Raw genomic sequence first — 13,276 nt, 5'->3', positions numbered from 1 at the left:
CAAAGTCCCTTTACAGCATCCAGAGTTTCAAGATGAACATAAGTTCTTTCTCTGCATCAGTATCTCTCTTCTCTGTTATAGCAACAATAATAAAGTTCAACATAATAACACAATCATAAACATCTGAAGAAGGCTGTGCTTATCATGGGCTGGAAGCCTAGTGCCTGCCACACAGTAAAAACTCAAAAAATATGCATAAACATCATGCAAGTCAGGTTTTCAATGGCACAATAAAATACTAGGGGATGGCTTGTTTTGTAAACAAAAGAGATTTATTTAGCTCATAGCTGTGAAGTTTCCAAAGCATGGTGCCGGTGTTGGCTTAGATCCAGCAGGGACTTCCTGCTGGCAGTGTCAAGGTTGCATATGGCTTCTCAAGTTAAGAGACAGGAGTGTGCACAGCCCTGTGTGCCCTGCCTCTTCTCCATGTCCTCATAGGGCCACCAGAAATTAATCACAGGAGCACTACCCCTCCAACCTGAAGATCTAATCACTTTCCAGGGGTCCTTCCTCTAAATCCCACAGACAATTAAGTTTCCCCATTTTCATGCCACTGGCTAGTGACTTTGGAGACTGAAACAGGGCTTACGTTCAAGGGGACAGACCATATTCAAACTGCAGCAGCCACCAACATCACAATGAGTTCTTTCCTTGTCACACTCGCTAGCAGCGTTGTGGGTCATGCATTTGCAGACTACTAAAGATTCTTATGCTGAGGTTTGATAGTCAAGGGAAGCAGAACCTAGAAAGATCCCTGCAGCAGGCAGCAAAGGAAACTCTTGCTTGGGAGGAGGGACAGAGACTGCCTGGAAGACTGTGGTCCTGTTGAAGGCAACAGAAGACAGTCCCATAAGAAGCTGGGAAGAAGATAGTATCAATGTATCATGTGATAACAGGGTAGATACTGATCATCTTTGCAGAGATGCTCATGGGTAACAGATTGAGAGTGACCTACAGTAAGTTCTACATTAGCAAGAAAGTACATGAGTCCATTCACGAGCAAGTCAAGGGGAACTTCATAGCTGGCATGGCACCTAAGTATAGCCCACGACTTGTAGAGACGGCAGGAGTTAATCTGGAATATTATACTTGCTTATTGTTCAGTGCCCATGTGCATAAAGTGTAAGCCACAGGGATTGCTCAGACAGCTGCTGCTTTAAGGCTGGGTGTGGATCAACGGCTATGGTGGATTCAAGTTTCAGTTTTTTATTTGTTTTATACTGGGACTCAAGAAAACCAGATTGGACTTCAGCTCTCTAGGTAGCTGAGGGTTGACCTTGAACTTCTGATTCTCTTGTCTCTGCCCCCCCCCATATGCTGGGGTTAGAGGTGTGCACCATAGCACCCAGTTTATGAGATGCTGAGGACCAGCTGAGAATGGAATCCAGTGCTTCTGGGATGCAGGCAAGTGTTCTACCAACTGAGCTGCATCTCATGCTACCAAAGGTCACATAAGATAGTTCCTATGAACATAGAACCCTGCATGCTTTCCGAAGCCCTTCCAGGTGATGCTCAGATGCACCAAAGAGGGAGGAACATTGGGACTAGTGTCCATGGGGCTCAACAGTGCTCATCCTAGAGAGCACTAGCATGGCACTGTGTGAGGGTCAGGGTTTGGGAAACTGCACACGATTAAAATCAAATGAAAATGTGAAAAATCTGAGGGATTACATAATCAAACATGAGAGCAAGGCTGTAAATTGTCCACCTAGTGAGGAGGTGAGCTAGCCCCAAAGTCATAGGCTTTACTTAAAGGTCATGGGAGACAGAGGAGCAGGAAGAGAACAGACCAAAGCAAGATGGACCGTGGCCCACAGCATTCCTCAACAGCATCATGGTGCTTCCCATGTGGAATAAAGACATTGGAAATCTGACAGAATGTGCAGCTGAGAATCACACCTCAGCCTTAGGCATAGTCTCTGGAGATCTCTCTGGGCCTTGCTCATGGCCCTGAGGTAGGGTCTGTCTTCACACTTCACAGGGAGCCCTGACAGTTTGGCACCAGTTCCTTTTGGGCTTTGATTGTTGAGTAAATCCATATGTAAAGCCATATTTACTGTAGAAGAAATGCTGATAACTAAGAGCAGAAGATCAAAGGTAAATGCCAAGTTTCCTCATGAACCACTAACAAATATGTTTTTACCCATTTCCTACCCATCTTTCTTCTGCTCAGAGGGCATCTCAACAACAGATAAAACAAAAGAAATAAAAAAAAATTACCCCAGACCATACTAAATCTAATTTTGTAACTTTTATTTAAATGTAGATTGAAAATGGTTTTTCCTTGATAATCTTTTATAAAAGAGCAACCAACCAAACTATGAAGGGAAAAGTTGAGATTGACTTTGCCTGCATATGACACAATCTTATATATAAATAACCCTAAAATTCTCATCAAAAAATTGTTAGGGGTCATCTTGCAGAGGACCAGGGTTTGGTTCCTGGCACCTTGACAGTCACCTGTAACTTCAGTTCCAGGGGATCCTGAACTCTTTGGATAACAGTACACATGTATGCTTCATACCCCCACATAAACACATATATACATAATTCAAAATAGTAAAAATAAATCTTTAAAAAAGTTATTGGAACCTATCTTAATTTCTTCCCCCACTTCTGTGATGAGATACTCAGACAAAAGCAGCTTAAGGAAGCAAGGTTGTCTTTGGGTTTGTATTTGAGGCTGCAGTCTGTCACAGTGAGGAAGTAATCACAGCAGTGGAGTGACACTCTGGTCATACTGCATCCAAAGAAGAAAATTCCTAACAGACATGCCCAAAGACCCAACACTAAAGTGACTCTAGATCTCATTAAGTCAGCAGCTGAAACTGACAGCCACTATAAATGAACTCATGAGTTTAAGATACAAACCCAAGATGCAAAATCACCAGTGTTTCCATATAATAACAACAAACTATCGAAAGAAAGAAAGAAAGAAAGAAAGAAAGAAAGAAAGAAAGAAAGAAAGAAAGAAAGAAAGAAAGAAAGAAAACAATCAAGAAACAATCACATTTACAGCAGCTTTGGGAATATATGTAACAAATTAACCATAGAGGTGAAAGATTTGTGGTCTGAAAGCCATAAAACACTAGTCAAAGAAGGCAGAGAAGATGACAATAACAAGTAAATCAAAATATATTCCATGTTGATGGATCAGAAACATCAATACTGTTAAAATGTCAATGCTACCTAAAGTAATCTGACGTTCATAAGGTACTAATGCCATTCATACTGAACCAAAAAGATTCTGAGTAGCCAAGGAATCTTGAGCAAAGAGAACAAAACTTTAGACTTCACAGGACCTTGACTTCAAAACACACTATAATGCTATAGTAACCTAAACAGCATACTGCATGCAGACCAATGGGATACGGATTGGGAATGCAGAAATAAATTTGGACAGTTACAGTCACTGATTTTTGACAAAGTTGCCAAGAACCTACTTTTATGTGATAAATTTCCCTGGGGAGATGCAACTCACATGTCTTTTCAGTTCAGAAGGAAACTCACAACAAGACAAAGTAATGATTGCACCAATGTCTAACGATGAGCCAATGACATGTATTTTTTATTGGAGGTGGAGGTACTAGCAGGGACTTGGGTGAGAGGTTGCTTACACTGAGCAGAGATAACTCAAAAGCATCCTGTATCACTGAAAAGCCCCATCCAAGACAGGTGCCAGTTCTTGAAACCTGAGACCCCGAATCTCTCTGCACAGCCTGCAGGCTGGTCAACTATTCAAACAACTCTTCTCTGCTGTTGAGCGGGTCCAGTCTTCTCCCCCAGAAGTTGATTATTCCTTCTTATACTATGGGCAGGGGCCCTCAAGAATCATTCAAGTTTCTGTTCTCCCAGAATGTGACCTTTGTTCACCTCCTGAGGCTCATGCGCTCCCCCTCCCTCCTAGGGGGCAGTTTAGCTTTGAGGAAACTGTCATTTAACACCTAGAGCAATGGAGATTGGGAGAAGAGGTCTGTTCATTAGAGAGCTGGGGAAAGGTATCTATGTGCTGAAGAGAGCAATTAGACAACACCATGTAAATGTCAACTCTAAATTGAAGATTGAAATGTAAGATGAGAACTGGAGAACCACTAGAAGAAAATACAGGGTAGAGACTCTGTAACATTGGTCTTGGTGATGACTGTGGAAATGACCTCAAAAAGCACAGGCAAAGCAAAAGCAGACTTTTAAGATTACCTCCCACTAATAGGATTCTGCACAGTGAAGGGAAAGGCTTAAGAGCCAGCCCATGGGAAGGGAGGAAGTGTTTACAGCTACACATCTCTAGTGCTTGATAGACAGGCTATCAAGGTAACATGATGGCAAAGGAAAAACAAAGCAAAAGACCAACCAAAACATACAAAGCAATTGAAACATAGGCAAAGGGCTTGAGTAAATATCTCTCAAAGTACCATTGACATATAATGTAATTTTATGACCTTCTGTCCAGTGTTTGACCTTCAGTCTGCTTTAGTTTACACGTGATTTCTCTTTTACGAACGGCTCGCTAGCAAGCAGGAGGCATATGTAGTCTGAGCTGCTAGCTGTGTGCTAAGTAGTCGCAGAGCATGCCTCTCTTGTAGGGAGACCCTTTCCTAGTACTTTAGCATTCATGTTGGATGTATTTGTTATCTGCTTGAAAAACATTAATACAGTGTTATTTTTTAGAAAAAGAAAATATACAAATCACTCATGGGTGTGCGATAAAATGTCATGCTTCGGTAATCTTCAGGTAAACACAAGTAAAAAATGGTGGAGAGGCCCCACCTCCCTTCTGTCGGAATGGACACTGTTGGAAAGACAGGAGGTAAAGTTGGCAGTTGTGCAGAGAAAAGAGGTGCGCTAAGGGTGAGGATATAAATTAATCTGGATGCTTTGAAAACAACGTGGAGGCTATCAAACGGATAAAAATAGAAGTAGTGAGACCTGTGAGCCTTGTTACTGAGCGTGTAGCCAGAGGAAATTAAATCAATACGTTGAAGAGGAGTCTGCACTCTGTATTTACCAAAGCTGTAGTCACAGCAGTCAAGATATGGAATCTACCTGTCACACGGTGGATGAATGAATGAAGAAAGCATGGTATATCTACACAATGGAAGGCCTTCAGAGCCTTCACAAAGAAGGAAGTCTTGCCATGTGCACTGATCTTAAGTGAAATAAACCAGGCCCAGAACCCACCAGGGAATGAGCCCTCTGGTGTGGTTATCTAAAACAAACAAGACGAAACAAAACAAAAACAACAACCAACCAACCAAAAACCATGTGACCTGAGCTGGTTAGTTTCTGTCACCTTGACAGAAACTTAGACCTATTTGGGAGGAGGGAATTTCAGCTCAGGAATTGCTCTTGTCAGGTTTGCCCATAGGCAAGTGTATATGGCATTTTCTTGGTTAGTGATTGATGTGGGAAGGCCTAACCAATTGTGGGTGGTGCCACTCAGACAGGTGACCACCTAGACAGGTGATTCTGGAGTATATAAGAAAGCAGGCTGAGCAAGTCATGGGGAACAAGCCAAGGACTCTGCATCAGTTCCTGCCTCCAGAGTTCCTTCGGTGATGGATTATGATTGCAACATGTAGCCAATCCAGGTTGCTTTTGGTCATCGTCATGGGAGTGGGTGGGTTGGGGAACAGGGGGACAGGGGAGGGGATAGGGGATTTTTGGAGGGGAAACTAGGAAAGGGGATAACATTTAAAATGTAAATAAAGAAAATAATAAAAAAGGAAAAAATCAAAATTAATATGAGATTTCAAAGAACCAGAGAATATAATGATAGGTAATAGAGCATGCCTATCCTATGGCATCAATAGGCTGCAGTGAGAGTTAGGAGAGGTGATAAGATGCTGATTTAAACATCTATAACTGAAGTTAGGAGAAAGATTTCAAGCCATGCACTGTATAGCAATGGCTGTAATAAATGATAATACACGGAGTTCTTAGGAACATAAGAAAAGGGTATGTTACCACAAAAATGGTTACTTTGTGGAGACATGAGTATGTTGACTAGCCAAATGATACCTTTTCATGGTACATATGTGCATCAAGGCAGCACATCGCATATAATTAATACATGCGATTCTGGCCCTATTACTGAAGACAACACCCACACAAGTCATTGAACATGGAGAAGTCGAGCCAGTGTCTTCATAGAGACTTCACCCCCGTGGGCTAGTGTTCACGGTACAGGACGGTACTCCGCATGCTACCCAAGGGGGAAAGTAAATGCCAGCATAGCTACAAGCTACAAGCCCTTCAGTCTACAATGGCGACCTGCCTGTAAGATACACGGCTGCATTAGAAGCACAAAGCTTGTGGGAAAAACCAACCAAGATCTGATCTGAATTCCAGCCCATTCTAGGAGATGGAGCCCATGCCTGACATCCCTCAGGTGGCCAAGAACCTGAGAGGGCAGGCAAAAACCAAACACTACTGTTCTGCTAAAGGAAAACAGCAACAAGAGACTCTTACCAACATGCTGCTCTACTGATAGATGAGGGCCTTGCTCAGGATCTTCAGAGCAGTTTCTTCCTGCAGCAGATCGGAGCAAATACGGCGGGCGACCCACAGCCAGACAACGTGCGTGCAGGGACTTAGAGACCTTGAAACACTCAGAGCTGAATGGGATCTTTCCAACCAATCCCTCCCCTCTGGGCTCAGGGAACTCTGTAGAAGAGGAAAATGTAAGAGCCAGAGGGGAGGAAGGACGCAAAGGCAAGCCGCAGAAGTGGACACACCCTCATCCTGAACCCAGAAGTAGTCTCCAATTGATCACCACTTGCAAATGAAAGATTAGTGTTCTCCAAGGGAGACCCAGTGGGAAAACAAGCCCCTCCTTTAAGGGCAGGCCCCATGCTCAGGGGAGGATGCCCAACACAAAACAAACTCAATGGCATCTTTGGGTGTTCTTTGTGTCATACTATTTACAGGGATTTAATAAATAATTTTAATCTTACAGCTCTTCTGTGAATATATGACATTTTCCAGTTTGGGGATTTTATAGGATTCTCGTGTGTGAATGCGTGTATCTGTTTCTTGTGCTTTTTCTTTAGTGCCTTTTCTTCTGCTAGTTTGTTTATTCCTATTCAGATCTGTTTGTTTTTGTTTTATCTTATTTTATTATTATTTCTTAGATTCTTGATTGTTTTCTAAAGAGAGGCAGAAAGGGGTGAATCTGGATGGTGAAGTGGAACTGGGAAGGGTTGGGGAGAAGAGACTGATATCTGGATATATTTTATGAAAAAATCTATTTTCAATAAAAGCCTCCAAATATTTTTTTTTTTTTAATTTTATTTACATTGGTTGTGTAAGGGTGTCAGATCCCCTGGAACAGGAGTTACAGACAGTTGGGTCTGGGTCTGCCATGTAGGTGCTGGGAATTGAACTCAGGTCCTCTGGAAAAAGAGAGTGTGCTCTTAACCACTGAGCCATCTCTGCAGCCCCCCAAAAAATAATTTTTGAAAGAACAAGTTCAGGATATTTTTAAATATTATTACAACATTTATTTATTTATTTATGTAATGAGCCCTTCATTACACATATGTGGAGGTCCATGGACAACCTATGGAAGTTTGGTCTCTCCTGTCATGTGGGTCCCAGAGACTGAACTCAGGTCATTAAGCATGGTGTCAAATACCTTTACTTAATGAGCCATCTCACCAGCCTCAAGCATTAGATACTTTTTAATGGTTGCATACCATCTCACTGTACGAATATTTTAACACTAGCCACTCTTGAGATAAGCACAAAAGGCAATTTTCTGCTTTTCCTTTACATTCATTATTGCTTCATCACCTTCACACAATTACCTTTGGGCAGATAGCTTTAGGATGTGCTGCTCCAGGTGGATCAGCTGCAGAGGTGAATACGTTGTTAGGTCTCTTGGTGCACAGCTGGCTGCCACCTGTGACCACCCCCTTACCTCACCACAATCACCCTATCATGAGAGGAGCTGTTCCTTAGTAAGTGAGCCAGCCTTGTCCTCTGGGTCAATGAAGTCTGCGTTCCCTGGGGATTATTCCTTTGGGGGTCTGAATTTTCTGCTACAAAGTCCCAATTTATCAGAGGGAAAGCCTTCAAGTCCTTGTCAACCATCTGCTGTGAGTGGGGTACAGTAAGCCTGATTGGGGAAGCTCTCCCAGACCTCCAGGATCCCACATAGCCTGAAGTTCTCAGACAGGGAGGAGCCAAGCCTCCCCAGTTTCCAGATTTTGGGAAGCCCTGAACCCCTGGAAGACCGAGCTTCAGAAGCCCCTGCTCTTATGGAGAGGTTGCTTTGCATGTGACCTTGGCTTCTAAATCCTCAAGAGTTCTGGGGTAGCGCCCCTCAGCCTCTGGGTGCTGGGTCTCAGCTCTCATTTCACACTAGACTGACTTGGAGAACTTTTGGAATGATATCTTCTGATGCAGAGACCTCAGCGAGTCTATTTAAATTAGCATCTCTGTGGCTAGTTGGCCAAGGGCCTCCGCAGTGCTTTAGAGTGGTACCCAGGTGATTTTAATTGCCCCTAATTGAGTGCTGCTGCCTCGGGGCTTTAAGTGATCCTCTGAGAAAGAGAGAGGGAGGTAGGGGGGGATACAATCCAGAGTACTAGAGAAAGTCTGGAGAGTTTTCTCACCACCAATTCAAAAAATCCTTCTTGCCCTTGGGATCACAGCCCAAGAAGCAAACTCCTACAGATCGAGTAGAAATCCAGCAGCCTGCTGCCCTGCTCTTGTCGGGGCTAGGTACCATCAGCCAGCAGACACTGGAGATCACTGCCCAGTGCCCAGCGTATCCTGATGACTGATTTCAATCTCCTGCCCACAGGAGGAGCAGCGCCCACCCTTGCCTCTGTTGAGAAGTGCTAGCTACTGCTTGGCTCCTGCACCTCAAGACTCAGTTATTCTTGCTCAGTCATCTTCCCGTTGTGAATGTGTCGACTTAAATCCCTCAGTTTTGCAAAGAGGAGCTCTCTCTGGCAGCTGTGATTGCCAGCATCATCAGGAACAGTACAATCCCTGTTTAAATGGTACTGGGAAGGTTTTCTTTCTCTGTGAGCTACCCTCAAAGCATTCTGCATCTCAAGTGGGAAAAAAAAAATCAATTCAAACCAGTGATCACTTTATTTAGAACTTTCATAGAGCAGCGGAAACAGACAGGAAATCGAGGCAGAGAGAAATAAGCAGCGATGGGGCTATAGGGAGGAGACAGAATCTTCTAGAAAGACCTCTGGAAAAAGTGCTTTTAATCTAGAGATGTTCTGTTCTGACCTTTCCATCCACACACGAAGGGAAGACATTACTAATCGATCAGTGTGTGCTTTCCCACTCCACCTAGTAGAATCCTACTTAAACCTCTGGACACCCACCAACAATCGATGAGGGGTGGTACAGGAGGTGAGGCCTATTTATTATTCTCTCCTTTGTACCCTTTTGCGCCTTAGGTAAACAATACCATGTACTCAAAAAGAAGAGAGAGCATCCCAAAAGATCAGAACAACCTGATTTAACTTGTTCAGAACCCACAACAAAAGACAGAATCATTCCTGTAGGACAACATCAGGACCAAGAGGCCCAGGTTATTATAAGAACCAGGGGCTCAGAATCTAGCTACATCCACTAAACAGAAAACCAGACACATACACAGAGAGAGAGAGACAGAGAGACAGAGAGACAGAGAGACAGAGAGAGCAGGAAGGAAGAGGAGGAAGAGGAAGAGAAGGAGGAAGAGGAGGAGTGAGGGAAGGAGGGGTATTTTGAGTTTGGCCGGAATGGAAATTGCATATTGGTAATTGCTCTATTTCCTACCTGAATATTTATTTATTTATTTATTTATTTATTTTGCTTTTCTGATATACATCTCTAACTTTAAGTTGAAGCAGTATTTTTTAAAAAGTCAACCAACCCCTAGAAGAGATTAGAGGGAAGTGGGGCTAGTGGACTGCCTCAGCGGGGTGTAGTAATGATATAAGGAGTTGGGGCTTCAGCAAGGGGCAGTAATAACAGCAGCGGGCTCTTATTTTCTCTTTGGAAGACGTGTTAGGAAGGCTGGGGGGGGTTTCTCACTTCCTCTGTACAGAAAGCGCCCTGAGGGGGACTGTTAGCAACCCCCCCTCTCTTTAATAGGGCAGATGCCTTCTGCTCAGGGAGTTAAGTCACTTCTCAAGGCCCCACAGGTGACACAGCTGTGAGGCTGTGTGACTGCAATGTGGCACTTTTGCTCTTTAAACTGTACATTTCAGACCAACAACGTGCTTTTTGTTTTTTATTTCAGAATTTAAAAAATAGTGACTTACTGGCCAGCGAGATGGCTTGGCAGTAAAGGAGCTTGCAGCCAAACATGTTGACCTGAGTTCAGTCCCTGGAATCAGCGTGAAGGAAGGCGAGGACTGTGTTTCCTGCCACCTCATCGAGAGTAAGCGGTTGGACTTTTCTTGTTTGTCCCTCTTGCCTCATGACAGATTAGGTCACAAATTGAAGCTTCATGCTTGTCTGCGGGCACTGCTCGTAGTGTGCTTATTTCTAATCTCAGGGTTACAAGTGTCATGGATGAAGGCGTGCTGTTCCTGGGGCCATGACACCTGCTTTCCTAGCACCTACAAACATATTTATTGATCACCTATTGTACACCAGACGGCACAGAAGCAGGGCTGTAGTGGATAGGTAGACATGGGCTCCGCTTTAGGCTTGCAGCCCAGGAAGCAGGCAGCCAGAAGAGCAGGGTGACATGAGAGAGAGCCAGGGACAGGTGGGAGTTAGGAGGGCGGTGCCAGTGATCAAGTGCTTGCTGAACCAGGCTGCAGGCTGCGGGCCTGAGTTCCATCCTAGCACCCGTGCAGCCAGATGAAAAGCTGACAAGGTGCTGTGTGTGGTCCCAGAACTACAGGGACAGGGACAGGTACAGGAGGAGCCTGGTGTTCCTTGGCCAGCGCCAGTCTGGTGGAAATGGTGAGCTAGGTTCTACCTAGTGAGAGACTTTGTCTCCAAAAAGCAAGGCAAAACAAAACAAAACCAAAACAACAACAAATCAAAAAAAGCAAACAGTGGTTGAGGATGACTTAGGGAGGAAACCCAAGGCAGACCTCTAGCCTCCAAACACATGCACACACACATGCATATACACGAAGAACAGGTACAACAGAAGTGGCCCTGGACTTATTCCTTAGCCCCGGCAGCTCACAGAGAAAGAACCCTGTGAAAGGAACATCACGGTACCCAGCTACACAGTGCCGGCCATGGGGAGGTGCTTGCCTACAATGACATGTGTCTCACACCAGTTTGTTCATCCATAAAGTTGGCCTCTCCTCATCCTATACAAAGATGGTGGGCAGCTCCCTCAAGGTCAGGACAGTAGATGCAGGCACTGGATGCAAAACTTGGCTATAGCTGTAAGTCAACCTCTCCCCCAATCTACTGCGCTGAAACCCGAACCCAAGTTGGAATTATCTTGGAAAAGGGGGTGAGGTTGTGCAAGAAAGAGGGGTCAGCAGCTGACTGGACAGTGGATAAGGTCCATGAGCCAGAACATTTCCTGGGGAGAACTGGAGGAGTTAAGTGGGGGTGTGATATGGACAGCCTCCTTGAGTTCTTCAGGAAAGGTAATGGTTTTTATTTCAATGCACTTGAGAGCCAGCAGGTGGAAATTTTGTCCAGGGTAAGATCAATTTTTATGATTGAACATGACATGTTTCACCCGAAATGTCCATTTTTCCCATTAATTAATTTATTTATCCACTTTAAAACATCCCCCACTTCTCCTGGCCCCTTCCATCCCCTCCCCCTTCCCCTCTAATGAGGGGGGGCACCCCTGGGTACCAACCCACCCTGGCATATTAAGTCACTGCAGGACTAGATACATCCTTTCCCACTGAGGCCAGACAAGGCAGCCCAGTTAAGGGAACAGGATCTTCAGGCAGGCAACAGTCAGGTACAGGCCCTGCTCCAGTTGTTGGGAGACCCACATGAAGACTGAGCTGTGTAGCTGCTACATATGTGTGGAGAGGGAAGAAGGGAAGGGCTAGGTCCAGCCCATGTGTACTCTTTGGTTGGTTGTTCAGTCTCTGGGAGACCTCAAGGATCCAGGTTAGTTGACTTCTTGTGGAGTCCCTCTCCTCTTCAGGGCCCTCAATCCTTCATCCAACTCTTCCACAAGACCCCCCAGAGCTCTGTATGTTGGGCTGTGGATCTCAGCATCTGTTTGGTCAATTGCTGGGCAGAGTTTCACAGAGGACAGTTATGCTAGGCTCCTGTCTGTAAGCATAACAGAGTCTCATTAATAGTGTCAGGGATTGGTTCTTGCCTATAGAATGGGTCTCAACTTAGGCCAGTTATTGGTTGGCCATTCCCTCCATCTCTACTCCATCTTTGTCCTTGCACTTCTTGTAGGTAGGACAAATTTGGGATCAAAAATTTTGTGGGTGTGTTGGTGTCCTGACTGGGAGTCCTGCCTAGCTAAAAGAGGTGACCACTTTAGGCTCCATATTCCCCTCAGCTAGAGTCACCCTCAGACAATCCCTGGAGCCTCCCCCACCCCAGGTCTCTGGCTATAGATGATGCTCCCCTTGTCCTCTGTCCTCTTCTGATTTCCATTCACTCAGATCTTCCCTGTCCCTACCCCTCTCTCACCAAGTTCTTTCCCTCCATCCATACCCACCTCCGTGACTATTTTATTTCCTCTTCTGGATGAGATTCAAGCATCATACCTTGGCCCTTCCTTGTTACTTACCTCCTTTTCATCTGTGGAACGTAGCATGATTTTCCTGTACTATATGGCTAATATCCACTTTTGTAACTGTTGAGTAGTATTCTATTGTGTAAATGAGCCACATTTTCTTTATCTGTTCTTTGGTTGAGGGACATCTGGGTTGTTTCCAGTATCTGGATATTACTAATAAAGATGCTATGAACATAGTTGAACAAATGTCTTTGTAGTATGGTGGAATATCTTTTGGGTATATGCTTAGGAATAATATAACTGAGTCTTGAGGTAGAACTATTCCCGATTTTCTGAGAAACTGCCAGATTTCCAAAGTGTTTGTGCAGGTTTGCACTCCCACCAGCAATGGAGGAGTGTTCTCCATTGCTTCATATTTTTGACAATGTGTTCTGTCACTTCAATTTTTGATCTTAGCCATCCTAATGGGTATAAGATGGAATCTCAGAGTTCTTTTTGATTTGAATTTCCCTGATGACTAAGGACACTGAAAATTTTCTTTTCTTCTCTTTTCTTTTCTTTTCTTTTCTTTTCTTTTCTTTTCTTTTCTTTTTTTGCTTTTCTTTTCTTTTCTTTTTTTTTTTT

Source organism: Mus pahari, chromosome 1 (assembly GCF_900095145.1).
Source record: "Mus pahari chromosome 1, PAHARI_EIJ_v1.1, whole genome shotgun sequence".
Classification (NCBI taxonomy): domain Eukaryota; kingdom Metazoa; phylum Chordata; class Mammalia; order Rodentia; family Muridae; genus Mus; species Mus pahari.
Note: the sequence above shows the minus strand (reverse complement) of the source record.